Source organism: Gymnoscopelus microlampas (assembly GCF_963454915.1).
Source record: "Gymnoscopelus microlampas genome assembly, chromosome: 13".
NCBI lineage: Eukaryota > Metazoa > Chordata > Actinopteri > Myctophiformes > Myctophidae > Gymnoscopelus > Gymnoscopelus microlampas.
In genome coordinates this window covers 622,501-643,121 of record NC_139950.1, presented here as the reverse complement: position 1 = coordinate 643,121, position 20,621 = coordinate 622,501, and positions in this window count along the sequence as shown.

Below are 20,621 nucleotides of genomic sequence, written 5' to 3'. Positions count from 1 at the left end.
ATGACAATAATAACAAATAAAAGAAACAAACAGTGTTCAATAATTACTATTTTGCCCGCAAGGGGATTCAGGGTCGGCCATTGCCGGAAGGGCCACTAGTCTGGCCACAGGTCTGATGTAGGTCTTGCCCTTGATCTCCACTTCTGCTGTACGAACACGCCCGTCGTCGCTTGGCATGAGGCGAGTCACCCTTCCAATTGGCCACAGTCCTCTGGGCAACTGTGGGTCCATCACCATAACGACTGTGGATGCCTCCAGGTTGGCTGTGTCTTTATGCCATTTCTGGCGGGTTTGAAGGTTTGGTAAGTAGTCTTTGATAAAATGTGACCATAAGTGGTTGCCTAAGATCTGGCTGTGCTTCCACTTGCGGCGACCAATGAGCTCGGTGTCGTTGTACACTGCCTGAGGAAGGGAGGCGTCCCACCGCCCCATGAGGAGAAGGTTTGGGGTCACAGGGTCAGGGTCAGCCAGATCCGATGAAGCGTAACCAAGGGGTTTTGAGTTGAGGATTCCTTCTATTTCTATTAGAACAGTGTTAAGCACCTCCTCCGTAACGGTTTGGGCTCCCAGTGATGATCGCAGTGCTGTCTTAATTGACCTCACCTCTCTTTCCCACACACCTCCGAAGTGGGGGGCATTTGGGGGGTTGAACTTGAATAGAATTTTTCTCTTACCCAGTTGCTCCTTTAATGCTGGGCTCATTGCAGCAAAGGCATTGCTAAGTTCCTTTGCTCCTCCTCTGAAGTTCGTTCCACAGTCAGACAGAATTTCGAAAGGTTGACCTCTGCGTGATGTGAAACGGCGCAGGGACAAGAAACTGTCAGTATCGACGCTGGTTAGGATTTCGATGTGAAGGCAGTGAGTGGTAAGGCATTTGAATAGGATCCCTCATCTTTTATCGGTTTTGCGACCAACATTTATGAGTAGTGGGCCAAAATAGTCCATCCCTGTGGAGCAGAACGGGGGCTGTGTTAAACGGACCCTGGAAGAGGGTAGATCAGCGTACAGTAGGTTTCGCCCTCCACTTCCTGCATTCCACACAGTTCCACTGATGCTGTTTAATGGCCTGACGTCCGCGAAGGATCCAGTATGAGCGCCTAAGCTCGGCAAACACACTCTCTGGACCAGGATGTAAGAGGCGAGTGTCATAGTCCTTTATTATCATGGGTGACTGCATGTTTGGGGTCAAGCACTATAGGATGCATTGCTCCTGGTTCTAACTCTGCTGCCAACCGAAGTCTGCCTCCAACTCTGATAAGGTTAAGCTTGGGCTCAAACTGTGGAGAAAGGGGAATGAGGCGAATAGAGGGGGTCCCTGCTTCATCTCTCTCTCAGCTAGGAGGTCCTTGGCCTGAAAAACGTTGAAGACCCCTGCTATAGAGCTTTATTCCAATATGGTTTGTATTTTGTATTGTATTGTATTGTATTGTATTGTATTACTGATGAATTTTGTACAATAGACCACAATGGAAACAAGCCCCTGGGGCTTTTTGTGTTACCCTTCTAGCATTACCTGTACAGTTAATAATCGTGTTAATGAAGTATTCAATCAATCAAAAACCCCTCTCCACCCCCTTTTCTGACAGAAAGCCTTGAAGGGAGACTTTGACCAACTGCATACCGTGGGAGATCATTCCAGAGCTTATGCACACGGTCATGCTTTATGTTAAATCTGGTTTTAGGAACCTGGACGGCCATGTCTGAGGCTCCAAAGCTGACCCTATAAATACAACAACCACAAAAATGGGACCCGTAATCCATTAAAACCGGGAAAGCATCTTTGTCATTTTAGATTTTATCTACAGCATTAGCAACATAGGTTTTCAGAAAACTCTTAGGATTTAGAACAGTGGTTTAGAACAGTGATTCTCAAAAATAGCAGATCTACAAGGTTGCAGTGTATCACTTGTACATCTGCTATTTTTGAACGTCTTGAAAGTTTTTGAAAAATTATAGTTATAGTTTAGATTTTTTTAAACACAAATCTTCTCTTTTGGGGGGTCCCTGAAACAAAACATTTTCAGATGGGGGGTCCGCAGGCAAATACATATCAATTTGGGGGTCCTTGGCATGAAAACGCTTCAGATTTACAAGGCATTTGTACAATCGGCCTCAGATCTTAATGGGTTAATCACTCACAGTAGATCCAGGAGAGAAACTAGCCTATCTACAAGCTCACAACGGGGCTCATCACAAGTTCCTTTACATAAAACAATACGTTTTATTTGCCCATATATGGAGATCCCTGATGTCATCAGTATACAGTATGCCCATATATTCACATGCCCCTATATTGGCATATTGGTGTACCAGATCTCCATACATGCCTATATATAGGCATATCGGTTAGATCTGTGGTCCTGGACAACCACCTATCCGACCAACTCCACACCTGAGCAGGTTCTCTGAGCGGATTTCCCAACGCAAACACAAGACAGAGATCATGCCATAAAGAGATCTGCCATAAAGCCATAAAATGACCTGATCGGTGATGAGATCAGAGCAGGATTTATAGACCACAGTAAAACAACACACCAGGTATATTCATTAACCACCAGATGTCCATACAATCACCTAGGCTACTGATCACCTATTGGACACCAACTGAACACCTACTGAAATGTGTTTACGATTTTTATCATTATGCTATTGTTGTTGTTGTTGTTGTTGTTGTTGTTGTTGTTGTTGTTATCTATGCTCTTGCATTGTCTTAAGGAAGCCAAACCAAAATACGTTTTAGTCTTATGTACACAAGATGTAACAATAAAGTACAACCTTGAACCTGAACACCTACTGATCTGACTGAACACCTAAACTGATCAGACTTTTTTTGGGTGTTTTTTCTCACACCTTAAAGGCATTGTAGGGAGTTCAGACATAATCAAAGAAAAAAACTGTTGTCAAACACCGCCCCTCCAGCAGTTCTTTTCCCCGACCACCAGGGGGTGACGCAGGGGGGACTTTTTAAATGAGTCATGCCCAAAATAGGTTGCCTTATGCGGATACAATTCGCGGAAATGCCCGACCCTACGGTTCTCTGAATTTATATTTTTAAATAGGCTCTTTCATGATAAATTGACCACATATATGAAGCTAAACAACTAAATTCTATCCAAACGATTTTTTAAAAGTAAATTATGTGCCTCAAAAAAGAAGTTTGAGAGCGTTTTAAAACCGAAAGTAAAAAGTTGATACGGGCACGGACGCGCACGGACACGCACATGCGTGCGTTAATTTACGACCCGGACATAAACAACATGAACATAAACAGAAGGGAAAATACGGATTTCAGACAGAGGACTGTGTTTCAATGAAGGAAAACACCCCAGCATCATTATATAGTGGCTGATAGAGGGGAGAAAATGCAAAAAATATATATATACATATTTTTTAAATTTAGGCTTAATGTTCCCTACAATGCCTTTAACTAAAGTCCATAGTATATACTTACAGTATACATCTGTTGCTATGCCCTCGTACCATTATATCTTATCTCAGGTACTATTGATCTCTCCTCCCCCTTGCCCCCCTTCTTCTTCCCTTTCTTTTTTTCTATGGAAATAACAAAACCTTTTTACTTCTGTAAACCTGTGATGTGACAATAAAGCTGATTCTGATTCTGAACACCTACTGAGCTGACTGAATACCTACTGAACACCTATACTGATCTGACTGAACACGTACTGCTCTGACTGAACACCTACTGATCTGACTGAACACCTTCTGAGCTACACCAACAACCAGCCAACGAAGAAACCCCCTAGAAAAGTAAACACCATGAAGACCAGCATGGTGTCTGCCATCACTGTCCTGCTCCTGGCTTTCACCTTCACTTCTGATGCTCCAGGTCCAGGTAAGAGACACTCTGCTTATCTGTTGGTTCAATTAATATATCTATATTAACAATGAAACTACATACTGTCCAGGTCCAAGTAAGTCACACTACAATTTTCAATGTAGGCATTTAGCAGATGCTGTTATCCAGAGTGACTTACAGTAAGCAAGGTACACATACATACATAGAATGCAGAGACACATTGTAGTGCCTCAGTGAACTAGGAACCCTTTGATGCTCAGTGCCAAGGCCCATTTTCTTTGGTATGACCCGGCCGGGGATCGAACCCCGACCTCCCAGTATAACATTTAAAATGGGCAAAATCCTAAATGTTAGGATGCGCTCAACTAGCCTGGCATGGCCAGATTAATATCACTGCGAAGATATTTGTCTGGAATCTCTGTGTAGAACCTGCACTTCTGAGGGGCAAATGAAAAAAAAAATGCCTCTAGTGATAAAGCAGCCCCATATTTGCTTACTGGGTCCTGATTGGTCCCTCACAACTTCGGAGGGAGAGAGGGGAAAGACCTAATCTGCCGAGGGCAATTTTGTTTTGCAATGGCAGATTCGTCTGGAACCAGACGGCTGATATGTCCAAAGGTGTACTGTGGATTTTCACTCAGCACATACACTCGCACGTGAGCGATTGAAATAACCTCTTTAATATGTAGGCCTATTTATAAACCCCCAATATATATATCGACAGTACATCTGACAGTATGCCTACACCTGCAGACTGCAGTAACCTAGCCTATGAAGCTTGAATTTCCCCTAAATAAAAAGTCTGAAAATGACTTTAACATTGACAATAAGGCCTTTATCCAGAGCTACTTATTGCTTAGTTGGTTATAATTAATTAAATTCCGAGGACTTGTTGTGCATTTGGTTACATTTGTATAGCCTACTCTTCAGAGCTACACCAAAACTGACAGTGAACGTCATGACATTTAACACAACTGTCTGTTGAAAAGACCGTTTGTACAACAAATGCAGAACGTTTTACATCATTTAACCAGCGGGCTAATTTTGATTTTATTTTGAAGAGCAGGCGGAAGTGCTCTTATGGTTGTCAGTGCTGACTTAACAGACATCACTAAATATTGACACACATTGAGTTTAAACATTATTCTACGTTCCATAATGATGTTTAAGAACAAATAAAACCAACAACATGTACATTTGTTATTGGTTCTCATTATAAACGCCAGTAGGATTCGTAGTTATATTGTCTCTCTACAAGCAAATCACTCATTTAATGTCTGGACATGTTTATGTATTCTGCAATTGTCCATTGTCACCACAAGGTGACAGCAAAGCCTATATTTTGCCAATATATAGTGTAAATGCAGCTGTAAAAAGGATGTTGTTATATTGTAAGGAGTCTGACTCTGGGGCAATGTGATAGGAGTTTTGTTGAGTATATAATAAATAATGACATTTATTGTTGATGGTAATTAATGAATATATAAATAAATAAACAAACTAGTTGACCTTGGCTTCACAAGCTGTATTTCAATATACAAGCAGCAGACATTTAAATATTCAAATTCGAATATCGAATATTGAATATCCCCGTCCACGACCACTGATGTTTTCATAATCTGGATCATCCTGAACCAGGAAAGAAATGAATTATATTAATATTAATATTAATATTAATATATTAATATCAATATTAATATTAATATTAATATTAATATCAATGTATTGAATCCATCAGTATGAATGAGTGTAATCAATGATAATGTCCATACCAGAGTCTTTAAAAACATGACATATTATTCTAAAGAGAATCTAAACACAACATGAATAAGGCAGTCTATATACTACATAATAAAGACGGGGTGCCGTGATTTTCAGTGATCCCCCCCCCCCCCCCCCCCCCCCCCTAAAACATAATCATCAGGTATTATGGTTATACTAGGAGGAAGATTTTTTTCAAAAAAGTGTACAGAAATTGTTAAAAAAGTATGTTTTTATGTGGACACGCCTCCAGTTCCAGTTCATTAAGCTAAGGTTCTCACCTTAGCACCTCCTCCACCACCTTAGCACCACCCACCTGTCCTAGTCCCTCCTCCTCCTCATGCCCACACCTGTTGTGTTATGATAATGAGGGGGAGGGTATATTTTTACTATGTCACTAAAGGGCTGTTTTTCTATTGGCACGTTTGACCCTCAAGGTTTCAGCCTCCAGGTAGAAACTCAAAATAGTCAGAGAAGACATAAAACACCATAAAAACACCACCAGGGGGCTTACAGTTTTTCTCGAATGTCAGAACACATTTCTGGAAACTGCCCTCACTAAACTCTAAACACAAAACACTTTTCTCAAGCTAGCTCCACAAAAACTCGCATTCTCTTCGCAAAACCAAACTCTCACTCCAAAACCCAAACTTTCACCACAAAACTGTTGCTCCTATGGCCAAACCAAAACTTTGACAACAAAATCGTCCTCGCAGCTTGCAAAAATGTAAACACTATTGGGTATCAATCACACACTTCAATAAAAATTGAAAACACAATGTTCAGGGTGTGATGTTCTATATATCCCATCATCTGTATAGTAATCACATCTGTATAGTAATCAATAGTAAGTCACAGAATCTTTTTCGGGGAATTGAATCCCATTTATTGATGACAACTAATGGGGAAATACAGTACAAAATAAAACATAAAAATAAAACAACGTAAAAAATTCTTGTATTCTTGTAAAGAGGTACTGTATATTGTGCAAGGTCACACGACTGCAATCATAGGGTTTGTGCGGGGGCCTGTGCGGGGGCCTGTGCGGGGGCCTGTGCATCACGTCGTCGGGCGGGGTCAGGCCACAGGACCTCGTCGACATCGCAGGCTATGTTTTCCCTCGCCAGGCAGCGGGGGAAGAAAGCTCTGGCTTCCGGGATCTCTGCTCCTCCTCCTCCTCCTCTGTGTATTCCACCTCTGACACGAACTCTGCCTCTGTCCATTGTGTTGCTGTTTGGCACCTTCAGCAAACTGTGCATTCTAAACTGGCCTATATAGGTGTTGTCACATCAGTGGCAGGTGTCTTCAATTTTGAGTCACCGTGTTTAAGCAATGACACCTGTGCCTTCGTTGTGTTCAACTTTTGATGACTGAGTCTACCATTTTGCATCATGTGAGCAAAATGAGTTCAGTGAATGAGAATGTGTTCATATTGTTGTGCAACGTGTGTTTTAGCAAGTGCGAAAGTGTTTAGACTAAGTGCAAATGTGTTTAGAGTTCTGCAACGTGTGTTTTGGCAAATGCCAATGTGTTCAGAGTTTTGTGAAATCGGAGATTGAGGTGAAATGTGTTTATAGTTAAGCCAACTGGGGGCCTGATTTATTAAATGTGTTTAGGCAACTGGTCATTGTGCTCAGAGATCTAGAAATTGTGCTTTAGCAATCGAGAAAAACTGTAATGAAGTTCTCAACCTCATAGACACATCAAAAACAGAAAAAGTGCAAAACCATGGCACCACCTCTTTAAACAAATATAATGGAACTTTTTTTAACACAACATGAGAAGGAAATTACATCATAAGCTCATTAATAAAGGTAATTAAGGCCATAGATGCCTCATTGGCCAGTGGGGCCGCCTGTCAACACCACCCCCATCCTTATTGGCCAGTGGAGCCGCCCGTCAACACCTCCCCCATATCATGTGGAGAAGGCTTCCATAACTCCACTGTAAGAAATATTTCTGAGTTGCATAGAAGTACCTGTTACTGTCTATGTAAGATAAGGTGGTTTGGTATGAAACCCCACATTTGTATTTATTAATCCACGTATCCTATGTCATAACTACATGTCTGACATCTTTAACAAACCAAACCGTGTGAAAATCGGTTGAGTTATGATAATTATGATAATCTAGGGGTAGACCTCAAGAGGCAGCTGTTCATAACTAGAGTGGAGTACCTAGACCCTCACAGTGGAGTCAGTACTGCTGTATGGAGCTGAGACCTAGACCCTCACAGTGGAGTCAGTACTGCTGTATGGAGCTGAGACCTAGACCCTCACAGTGGAGTCAGTACTGCTGTATGGAGCTGAGACATGGACCCTCACAGTGGAGTCAGTACTGCTGTATGGGGTGAGACATGGACCCTCACAGTGGAGTCAGTACTGCTGTATGGGGCTGAGACATGGACCCTCACAGTGGTGTCAGTACTGCTGTATGGGGCTGAGACATGGACCCTCACAGTGGAGTCAGTACTGCTGTATGGGGCCGAGACATGGACCCTCACAGTGGAGTCAGTACTGCTGTATGGGGCTGAGAAATGGACCCCCACGCAAACTGACACTGTGGGAGCCAACCCAGGGCACAGTGAGGAGGGGAGAGAGGTGCAGACACACTGCTGTGTGTGTGTGTGTGTGTGTGTGTGTGTGTGTGTGTGTGTGTGTGTGTGTGTGTGTGTGTGTGCGTGCGTGCGTGCGTGCGTGCGTGCGTGCGTGCGTGCGTGCGTGCGTGCGTGCGTGCGTGCGTGCGTGCGTGCGTGCGTGCGTGCGTGCGTGCGTGCGTGCGTGCGAGAGAGAGAGAGAGAGAGAGAGAGAGAGAGAGAGAGAGAGAGAGAGAGAGAGAGAGAGAGAGACTACTATTACATGCTGTAAAGTTGTGGGTCCATTATCATTGGTTCTGGTTGGATCCTTTGTCCACTCTACTGGTTGTGGTTGACGTGCAGTGAGTAGAGAGATAAAAAACGTTTTAACTTTCATATAACAGCCTTTAACTCCTATTTCCTGTGGAATCTGAAACGTTATGAGCCTCATAAAGTCTGTCTCTCGGTGTCATTCTGTGTGAAGTGCATTGGAGCGGTGTAGCAGACAGACATCATGTGGAGAGGTGGAGGGTCTGGACAGCACTTTATGGCTTCAGGCTCTTTGTGTTCACAGACACATGCACAGTGCAACACAGTAACACTGAGGAGTTTACTGTGTGCTTTGGAACAACTCATTGTTTGGTGTGTGTGTGTGTGCATGCGTGCGTGCGTGCGTGCGTGCGTGCGTGCGTGCGTGCGTGCGTGCGTGCGTGCGTGCGTGCGAGGTTAGGTTTAAGGTTTAAGGATTAGACATTAAGAGGTTTGATTGATTGATTGATTGATTAAAGCACTTTATTTAGAAAAGACATGGAAACAATGCAGGGAAGTACAATTCACAATGATAGGTCCTCTAAACTGGATCGCTCATAAAAGCACAGTGCAAGATCCCCATGCACTCAAATCATGATAACATTTAAGAAAACAGACAGATATACATTACTATGCAGAACGTCATACAATCAGTTTACAGGGGGGGGGGGGTAGTTTAAGACTTTGACAGGTGCCAGTTTGGAATTGCAGCCTCCTGAAGGTGTGTTTAGGGCTGTTTTGAAAGTGAGTAGGGTTCTACATTCCTTTACTCCTTTTGGTAGGGCATTCCACATTTTTGTTGCAGGTCAGGTTTAGGGGTTAGGATTAGACATTTAGAGGTCAGGTTTAGGGGTTAAGATTAGACATTTAGAGGTTAGGTTTAGGGGTTAGGAGGATTAGACATTTAGAGGTTAGGTTTAGGGGTTAGGAGGATTAGACATTTAGAGGTTAAGTTTAGGGGTTAGGATTAGACATTTACAGGTTAGGTTTAGGGGTTAGGATTAGACATTTAGAGGTTAGGTTTAGGGGTTAGGATTAGACATTTAGAGGTTAAGTTTAGGGGTTAGGATTAGACATTTAGAGGTTAAGTTTAGGGGTTAGGATTAGACATTTAGAGGTTATGTTTAGGGGTTAGGATCAGACATTTAGAGGTTAGGTTTAGGGGTTAGGATTAGACATTTAGAGGTCAGGTTTAAGGGTTAGGAGGATTAGACATTTAGAGGTCAGGTTTAAGGGTTAGGATTAGACATTTAGAGGTCAGGTTTAGGGGTTAGGATTAGACATTTAGAGGTCAGGTTTAAGGGTTAGGATTAGACATTTAGAGGTCAGGTTTAGGGTTAGGATTAGACATTTAGAGGTCAGGTCTAGGGGTTAGGATTAGATATTAAGAGGTTTGATTGATTGATTGATTGATTGATTGATTGATTGATTGATTGATTGATTGATTGATTGATTGATTCATTCATTGATTGATTCATTGATTCATTGATTCATTGAAGCACTTTATTTAGAACAGACATGGAAACAGTACAGGGAAGTACAATTCACAATGATAGATCCTCTAAACCTGGATCGCTCATAAAAGCACAGTGCATGGCTGACAGAGCCGATTCTCAGTTCTATGTAATGTGGGTTTATAAGTTCTATTCATATTGTTAACGTGTTCAACTAATTAATCATTCAATTGAATAGATGATGTATATTCTTCTCCTGTTGTGTGCAGGAGCCAAAGACTGCATATTAGGTGGTTTGTTATCGTTACAGCTACAGATGTTTACATAGTTTCCTTATCTCTAAGTCCAGCAGAGCTTGCTGTCTCTGTATCCTCTGCTCTGCCTGCTAACTTCAAGTACTGAGTACTCATTGAGTACTTCCTAAGCCCTGCCTCCTGCTTAACTGTCTCTCCTTCTCATGCTGTATATATATCGATGTAAAGTATTTGTACGTCAGAAATGATTCAGGTCAAGCTGTACATTTGCTCCTTGCGGCAAGTAAAAAGTGAAGGAGATCTCCGTTGTGTCTGTGTCTATCTTATTCCAATGTGTGATCTGAGCCTAAGGTGTTTGTAAAATGATAAAGCAATCTATCATTACAATGGTCCCTCGAGCCTGGATGTCAGAGCTGTTCCAAGAAGAGTAAGAAGGAAGACGACGCTGGAAAAGTCTGCAAGCAGCCAGGACCCGGATCCTGCAAAAATCCTGGAGCGTGAATTCGATCCAGGTCGGCGGTCAACTCGTCTTATCATCTGCTCTTCAAGAAACGGCCGACGGCATTTGAACGCTGATCACACAACTATAAGATAGCACGTAAGTGAGACACAAAAGTTGTCTATCTATGTGCATATAGACATTGTTTATCTGCGTGCATAAACATGAACCTAAGCACTGTAGGCAGTGAAAGCTTAGGGTATGTTGCTATGTTTTAGAAGCAACAAGAGTGATTTATTTCCTGCAAATTGTATACTGTAGTGTGTATGAAATCACAGATATTGACGGACGCGCGTCATCACTATGTGTATCCAAAACGCGATCTGAGTGAATTATCCGGGTCTAACAATTTTCTCTCCGCGGTCATCACTATGTGAGTGCCGTGAGCACTTTTTCCGGATCTGATTATCTAGAATAACCCACAAAATACCCTTGGGTGTTCGATGAGAAATCCGTTGGGACGTGGTGAAACTGAATGTGTTTATATTGTATGTTTGTGCTTAATATTACTAAAAGTGTGATATTAAGATGTGTTATTAAGGAATGGGTGAAGTGGGATTCAAACAGTATACAGCAGTGTAAATAACGCTCGAAATAAGTGTGAGTGGGTCACGGTGGTTGAGAGACGAGTAGAGTCTCACCCCCCCTTGGACTGGTGACTATTGTGTGAATCTATGAATGAAAATACAGTGTGATGTGTGGGGATCCCCAGGGAATATGTGTATGTTCCTGTAGAAGCCTATGAGAGATTGTGAGGAATGTTCAGTGGAATATATGTGAATGAGAGAGAGAGAGAGAGACTAAGTGCGTGAGTGGATCTGCCTCTCTGTTGTGTGACTGTGAATGAATAAGATTTTCAGTGTCTGTGTATGTCCTCACGAGTATAGGAATACAAGTGAATGTGTGTGTGTGTGAGGGCTGCATGTGTGTGCCTGCTGAGAGAGAAAGCTGTGTGTGGAAAGTAACTGAGTACATTTACTCAGATACTGTACTCAAGCGTGCTGTGTGTGTGGGGACTGTGTGGGAGTGCGCGTGCGTGAGTGCGCGTGCGGGTATGCAAGATGGGAGAGAAAGCGAAAGAAAGAGAGTGGGGTGATGTTGATTACCAAGGAGCTAGGCCAAAAGGAAGGAAGGGACCCCCCCGAACATGTTTTCGCTGTGGCCGTACTGGACATTTCGTAGCCGATTGTAGATCGCGCACCACAGTTAATGACTGGGACGATAACAGGCAGGAGAACGCACAGGGCCCAAATACATGCTTTAGGTGTGGGCTCACGGGCCATGTTGTTGTTGGTGATTGTAACTCAGGAACAACTGTGGAGAACTGTAGTGACAATAGGCCGAAGAACAGAAGGCCACGCAGGTCTAAGGGCAGAATGGATACAGATAAATGGCAGGACATTGGTTTAATTGGGACAGAAACCCTTATCTATATGTATATTTATATGGTGAGGGCACACATTTGGTATTAATTAGCTACGATGTCTTGGCTCCTTTCCTGTTTACAGTAAGCCTTTTGTCTAAAGCTACAGTTAAATGCCCCTTGTAGATACCCAAAACTTTCCCAGTAGTCAACTAGTGACACACAAGACCGACAAAGTGTTTGCACAGGAAGAGTAAAACTAGTGACGGTGTGGGGAGCATTTCCAATACATTATTTTATTGTCTACATAATAAGTTGTTAAGTAAGCCTTGCCCAGCAACAGTGTGAGGCCCATAGGGGAGGAGCCTATCTCCTGTTTCCTTAGTGTGAGCCAGTTTTGATGTACAAGTACACCCCCCTGGACATGATGTTTTATGATTTCTGTTACAGTAAAATATGAAGTTTTTAGTAAATTATCTAAGCAAAGCGCTTAAGTATTGAGCATTGTAGTAGTTGTCACACACCCAGCAGTCCCAGCAGAACGATGTATTAGGTGCAAGTACCCCAAGCTAGGAATGTGCACTCACAGGTCAAGGGTCATTTTTGTCCAGCAAGTTAGCCCAGGGTTTGTGTGTGGCTTTCAGGATCATGGTGTGAACGATGGCACTGCAGGGCCATCTAAAGCTCCATTATAATGAAAAGTGGCTCACAGACTTTGGGGAGATAGGGAGCATTTTTTTTGTACTAAAACTATATTCAATATTTTTGTTTTGATTTAAAAATAGTTAAAAGACTTAAGCGAAGATAGCTCTACTTTTGTAAGTGACATTTGTGTCTTAACTAGCAATGGAAATCTTTTTCCAAAAGATGGCAGATCTACAAGCTGTAGAGCAGTTGTTGATTTTAAGAAATACTCAATAATGAAAAGTATCATAAGTATTAGAAGACTTATGTAAAGTTACCCTATGTCAAAACTGACACTTCGTACATGTTTGAGAATCAGTAGTATTCATAGTTTTGGCCCTTTCCCTCTCCACACGTAAGAAACTGCCATGTGTGTCTAAAAGCATTTAGTCACTTTGACTGAAAAGTATTTCTACTCAAGTGAGGAGTATATCATGTGAAGGCATTCTAATCTCAGCCTGCAAGCTGTTATGACGAGAGCAGTGACTCCCACGTTCCAAGCCCATGGGAATGCTTATTAAAAAAAAATAGTAAAGGAAGCGAGTTCAGTTCTCATGGAACTTATCTTTCATTTGTTGTGTCTTGATACTAGTGTGCCACAAGCCCCAATTTCTCACTTTGAAAAATCGTGTCTTCTCCTCTATATTTGAAGTTTACAAGCAGTGTTCTAAGTAAAGTTGTGAATCATTATAAGTAGCGCTGTTTTTAAGTAATTAATTGTATATTGAATCATGACCATAAGGTATGGCCATGGGTCAAACAGGAGGGAGAGTGACACTGAGTTAAGAAGTATTAATAGTAATTAAAGACACATATTCACAACATATTCAAACTTATATTTTAAAAATTCTGGTAAAAGCCATACACTGTAAAAATGAATTTGAAGACGTTACAAAGGTCAAAAGGACTAGTAAGCTGCCGAGATTTCTTTTCTCCCCACAGGGCCACGGACTGAAGCCTGGTGATCTGGTGCTGATAAGATAGCTGATAAGGTCGCCAAGCCAAACGGGAGCCCTCCATGACTGGAGGATCTATGTCCTGCTGAGAAGCCGTTTCTGAGTCCTGGTCTGAGTCAACTGCCATAAAGATCAAGGAGTGAGATAAAACAGCGTGTACGTGGACTCACAAAAGTCACACAACCTGGTGCGGACACTGTCGAACATTAAGCGATGAGGTAGCACCCAACGGAAAGATGGGGCCTAGCTTTTAAAGCTGGGTCAGATCTAAGGTTGGAAGAAGATTCTTACCCCCACTCACAAATCCTTGTTGCACTTAGAAAGAACAATGAAACACCAGTGGACTACGGTTGTGGTTTTTAATTTTATAGTTTCCATGTTTCTTATACTTTCTATGTTATTGTATATTTTTCTATGTATCTTTTGTCTCTATTATTAAAGTTAAGCAGGGGAAGGCTAAAGCTAAGATAATTATGATTGTTATGTTGCAGATATGTATGTCTACATCCTACATTTCCTGTTGCAGTTAACTGATAGTAAGTAAGTGCCGCGAATCCAAACAGTGAGTGAGCCTTGGGTCAATGCTATTTGCCGTGCAAAACGTATGATCAGTTTAAGTGTGGAATGAGGGCGCATTTAAGACAACCTCCGAAGGGAGGGGCTAGTGCCCCCATCAGATAACCGACCAAACGGTCATCATCTCGGCTAAGCCACACCCTAACATGCCATCAAACCCTCTCCGAAGCCACATACTAATGATGCCATCAAAACACCGTGACCCCACTGGGGATCCAGTGGTCCTGGTGAGAAGTACTTTTCGAACAAGTACCTGTTGTGTTTACATTTCAGATGACATTAATGCTAAGGAGGCCAATAACGCGATGTCCAATCTACGTGCCCTTCAGAAAGCTATGAATGGTAACATCACCATAAGGGGTGGTTTTTCTTGGTTAATGGGAGGGGGGTGGATTCAAGCTCTGTGTAAACTTGGAACAATGTTGATCTGTGCTTTGGTGCTGTTTTGCGTGTTATCGGTCTGTGTGATCCCGTGCATCAGGACCTTAGTGAAACGCATGGTTGCTGACACGTTCGTTCAAACGTACACTGCGGTATCCCAGACTGAGCAAGACTTAAAAGATGACGGGAATGTGTTCTCCCTTCGAAGCCTTTATGATGAAAATGACACAGACATTTAAGCTCTGTTAATATTTGAAAATTAATTGTCAGTTCATAATGGTCGAATTAATGATACAAACGGTTGAAGGTTATTAAGTGTTACAACCACTGCTCACAAGAAAGCCATACATTTTGAGAGTGATAATGTCCTTTTTCCTATCCGTGGGTTTTTTCAGCATTATCTACAATCGTTTATATCATTATTGATCAGGATCAATTGACATTCTAATAGTCTCATCATGTGCCCTGATAACAGCTTTGTGCTATGCTCTGTATGACAAAGTGCGAAAAGCGGATAGCTTAAGTACCAAGGCCACTGAAAGCAAAAGAGGCAAGTGATTAATGAAATCCTGTTATGATGACCATTTTGAAAAAGCGGAAAACAAGAAGAATGTGAAGATTAATAAATTTGATCAACAGGAGGGAAATGACAGAGCCGATTCTCAGTTCTATGTAATGTGGGTTTATAAGTTCTATTCATATTGTTAATGTGTTCAACTAATTAATCATTCAATTGAATAGATGATGTATATTCTTCTCCTGTTGTGTGCAGGAGCCAAAGACTGCATATTAGGTGGTTTGTTATCGTTACAGCTACAGATGTTTACATAGTTTCCTTATCTCTAAGTCCAGCAGAGCTTGCTGTCTCTGTATCCTCTGCTCTGCCTGCTAACTTCAAGTACTGAGTACTCATTGAGTACTTCCTAAGCCCTGCCTCCTGCTTAACTGTCTCTCCTTCTCATGCTGTATATATATCGATGTAAAGTATTTGTACGTCAGAAGTGATTCAGGTCAAGCTGTACATTTGCTCCTTGCGGCAAGTAAAAAGTGAAGGAGATCTCCGTTGTGTCTGTGTCTATCTTATTCCAATGTGTGATCTGAGCCTAAGGTGTTTGTAAAATGATAAAGCAATCTATCAATGGCTTATTTAAAATAAGATCCCCATGCACTCAAATCATGATAACATTTAAGAAAACAGACAGATATACATTACTATGCAGAACGTCATACAATCAGCTTACAGGGGGGGGGGGGGGGGGGGGGGGTGCTAGGTTAATACTTTGACAGGGGCCAGTTTGGAATTGCAGCGTCCTGAAGGTGTTTTTTTGCTGTTTTGGTAGGGCATTACACATTTTTGTTGCAGTCAGGTTGTCAGGTTTAGGGGTTAAGATTAGACATTTAGAGGTCAGGTTTAGGGGTTAGGATTAGACGTTTAGGGGTTAGGAGGATTAGACATTTAGAGGTTAGGATTAGACATTTAGAGGTTAGGTTTAGGGGTTAGGATTAGACATTTAGAGGTTAGGTTTAGGGGTTAGGATTAGACATTCAGAGGTTAGGATTAGACTCTATTGGCACTATCTTGCCTTGCCCCTTATGCCTAAACTTTCTCTTGTTTTACTATTTTGAAAAACATTTTAAAAATTGAGTCTTGCCAATGTAGATCGACTATTTTCAAATGTTTTTCAAAATAAAGTAAAGTGCAAGATAGGGCAGAGTCTCTCTGTCTGTCTGTCTGTCTGTCTGTCTGTCTGTCTGTCTGTCTGTCTGTCTGTCTGCCTGCCTGCCTGCCTGCCTGCCTGCCTGCCTGCCTGCCTGCCTGCCTGCCTGTCTGTCTGTCTGTCTGTCTGCCTGCCTGCCTGCCTGCCTGCCTGCCTGCCTGCCTGCCTGCCTGCCTGCCTGCCTGTCTGTCTGTCTGTCTGTCTGTCTGTCTGTCTGTCTGTCTGTCTGTCTGTCTGTCTGTCTGCCTGCCTGCCTGCCTGCCTGCCTGCCTGCCTGTCTGTCTGTCTGTCTGTCTGTCTGTCTGTCTGCAAATAGCATCTACAATCTACAAGCTCACCATGTATCGCAATGCGACACGTGAGGTTGTAGATCTGCTATTTTCACTATTATTGATTATTCTTTATTATTCCTGGAACATGTTTGCATTTCTCTTTATATATATCAATATATACAAACATTGATATTAAAAAGAAAATGTAATTAGTACTTTTGAATACTTAAAGTACTTTTTAAAGCATGTACATTTGAATACTTGAGTATTTTAACTCAAGTATAAAATTGACAGAGAACTTTCACTTGTATTTTTTGTAATATTTGACCATAAGTATCTATACTTTGACTCAAGTATGGGGCAGTGTTAATTACAACACATTTTAGTCATAGACTTTTTGAATAAAATTCCATGTAGTTTTAGTCATATATATATTTGAGTCATTGGAAATAGACTCTATTGGCACTATCTTGCCTTGCCCCTTATGCCTAAACTTTCTCTTGTTTTACTATTTTGAAAAACATTTTAAAAATTGAGTCTTGCCAATGTAGATCGACTATTTTCAAATGTTTTTCAAAATAAAGTAAAGTGCAAGATAGGGCAGAGTCTCTCTCTCTGTCTGTCTGTCTGTCTGTCTGTCTGTCTGTCTGTCTGTCTGTCTGTCTGTCTGTCTGTCTGTCTGTCTGTCTGTCTGCAAATAGCATCTACAATCTACAAGCTCACCATGTATCGCAATGCGACACGTGAGGTTGTAGATCTGCTATTTTCACTATTATTGATTATTCTTTATTATTCCTGGAACATGTTTGCATTTCTCTTTATATATATCAATATATACAAACATTGATATTAAAAAGAAAATGTAATTAGTACTTTTGAATACTTAAAGTACTTTTTAAAGCATGTACATTTGAATACTTGAGTATTTTAACTCAAGTATAAAATTGACAGAGAACTTTCACTTGTATTTTTTGTAATATTTGACCATAAGTATCTATACTTTGACTCAAGTATGGGGCAGTGTTAATTACAACACATTTTAGTCATAGACTTTTTGAATAAAATTCCATGTAGTTTTAGTCATACTGTATATATATTTGAGTCATTGGAAATGTTTATACTTTTAGTCTATATTTTAGTTTACTAAATATTATAAGATTTTAGTCAACTAAATGTACAGTTTAAATAGTCAACTAAATCTAGTTGATATAGTCGACCAAAAAATATTTTGCCAGGCCTTGTGGGCGTCATAATGCCTGATTTGTAGATTGGATACCGAAAATAGCCGATCTACAAGCTTGTATCAACCATTTTCAGAGCGTGGCCAATCATAAACTGACTTGTCTTGGTTCTTCTCCTCTAGTCCATCCCATTTTAGTCTAGTCTTTTATTTGTTTGAATTGTCAGTATATTTAGTCATATAGTTTTAGTCATCATAGGTTGTTTTTAACTTTTATTTCGTTTTTGTCAGTGAAAAAGGTAACATTTTTCATCCTAGTTTTCATTGACAAAAATCCAACATTGGAGTTGAGTAGTTTTTCTGTGCCTTTAACACAGAGAGCTTTAGCAGACAGTAAACACACTACTGATGCAGTTTTATGAGTCTATGGTTCAAAGCCACAACTGGGGGGGGGGTTGGACTTGGCAGTGTCACACACACACACACACACACACACACACACACACACACACACACACACACACACGCACACGCACACGCACACACACGCACACGCACACACGCACACACACACACACACACACACACACACACACACACACACACACACACACACACACACGTGGTGTTGACACAGATGTCTGCTCTCTATCTCTCTCTCACACACACACACACACACACACACACACACACACACACACACACACACACTCAGACCGTGAATTTGGTGGTTGCTCGTCGTGTTTGGACTGGACTGGACCGTCAAGGTAAGAGGACTATTGTTTAAGAGGTTATGTTATTATCATTATTATAGTTTTTAACTTTTCCTTTTGCTTTGACTTGAGGTTTTAGATGTGTTTCAACAAGGTCACAAACATGTGCAGATACGCAGATCTACAAGCTCATTCTCAACCGTGACTGTTCTGAACTTGTACATCTGCTATTTTTGAAGATTTTTTGACAAAGACTATGAAACTATAAGGGCATGTTCAATACAATTTTAGTTAAGATCTTTGTCTTTTTTTATTTACAAAACCTCATATTTATATTTATATATATTTATTTGTATTTCAGGTAACTCAAATGTTTTGTCAATTAGGTATTTATTGAGTTAATATGGTTTGGTCCGACTGAACAGAGCCAAGCAGAGGATCATCTATTTATTAGCGTAGATTGAGCAATTCAATGTCATCATACTTTAATTATTAACATAATTCAGTGTCATCGTAGGCCTACTTTAATTATTAACATAATTCAGTGTCATCATAGGCCTACTTTAATTATTAACATAATTCAGTGTCATCATAGGCCTACTTTAATTATTAACATCATTCAGTGTCATCGTAGGCCTACTTTAATTGTTAACATAATTCAGTGTCATCATAGGCCTACTTTAATTATTAACATAATTCAGTGTCATCATGAACACCATCTTCATTGAAGTTTGGTTCAAAAAGACATCAAGCTATAGAACTATTGTTTGTACAGCCATATCACTTTACGTTATAGTTGCCTAATAAATTCACTGTTTTTAAAAAAAAATATCGTGATAATAGATAGATAGACAGACAGACAGACAGGCACGCAGGCAGGCAGGCAGGCAGGCAGGCAGGCAGGAAGGAAGGCAGGCAGGCAGACAGACCAAGGTAGATCTACCAATAAACACACACCTATTCTTGACCATGAAGTATATGTATTAGCCTATACAGGATAGGGATGTGGGTGTTCGTTGGCGTTTTCACTTCAGAACGGAATTGTTTCAAATCAGACCCAGACTATTTATCTACTTTTAATGTCTCTTCAATGCTGACTCGTTCAAAAGAAACAGAATGGGTTGGTTCACTTCAAAAGCCAAAATATTACATTGAATGTGTATTTTACCGGGGGGGGGGGGTTAAGTTAAATGTCAAATGTGTCTACCTTAGCTGTGAGTGAGTTGTATATCGAGGAAAACAAGAGAACGTTAAAACAATGTTTTTTTTAATAGATATGAGGGTGAGAGATTGTTTGTCACACTGCAGATTGAAAAAAAGATTGAAAAAAGAAAATATAATCAGAGTTCGGAACAGTAACATCCCCACAGTATTCATTTCTATAGAGAAGGTTCTAAAATAATTGAACGCTGGGGAACAACACCGTGTAGAACTGATTTGTTCAATGCTGTTCGATCTTTGTCTGAAAGCTATACAGCCTGCATTTGGTGTGTGTGTGGGGGGCCGAATTCTTCAAGGTCATGTGTGTGTGTGTGTGTGTGTGTGTGTGTGTGTGTGTGTGTGTGTGTGTGTGTGTGTGTGTGTGTGTGTGTGTGTGTGTGTGTGTGTGTGTGTGTGTGTGTGTGTGTGTGTGTGTGTGTGTGTGTGTGTGTGTGTACGGTTCTAAATAGGCCTCGTTCTCATTCACTGACCGCTCCATGGATGTGATTTTAAAATAACCAACATATAAAATATTAGGGCTTAATTGATTCATGTTCTGAATCTCAAGCTCACAATGCGTGCATGGCATCCTCCTATGCACTGTGAGCTTGTAGATCTGCTATGTTCAAACGGCCGAAATGTATATAGGGCTGAAGTGGTTAATATGTTTTGTAATAATAATAAAAATCTACAAAGTAACTAGTAACTAAAGTTTTCAAATATTTTTAGTTGAGTAAAAGTACAATATGTGTTTCTGAGATGTGGAGTAGAAGTAAAAGTATTGGAAATTGGAAATACTCAAGTAAAGTACAAATACCTCTAAATTGTATTTAAGTACAGTACTTGAGTACGTGTACTTAGTTACTGCACCAATGCATTTAGTTTAATTAAAATACTTTGATCGACGAG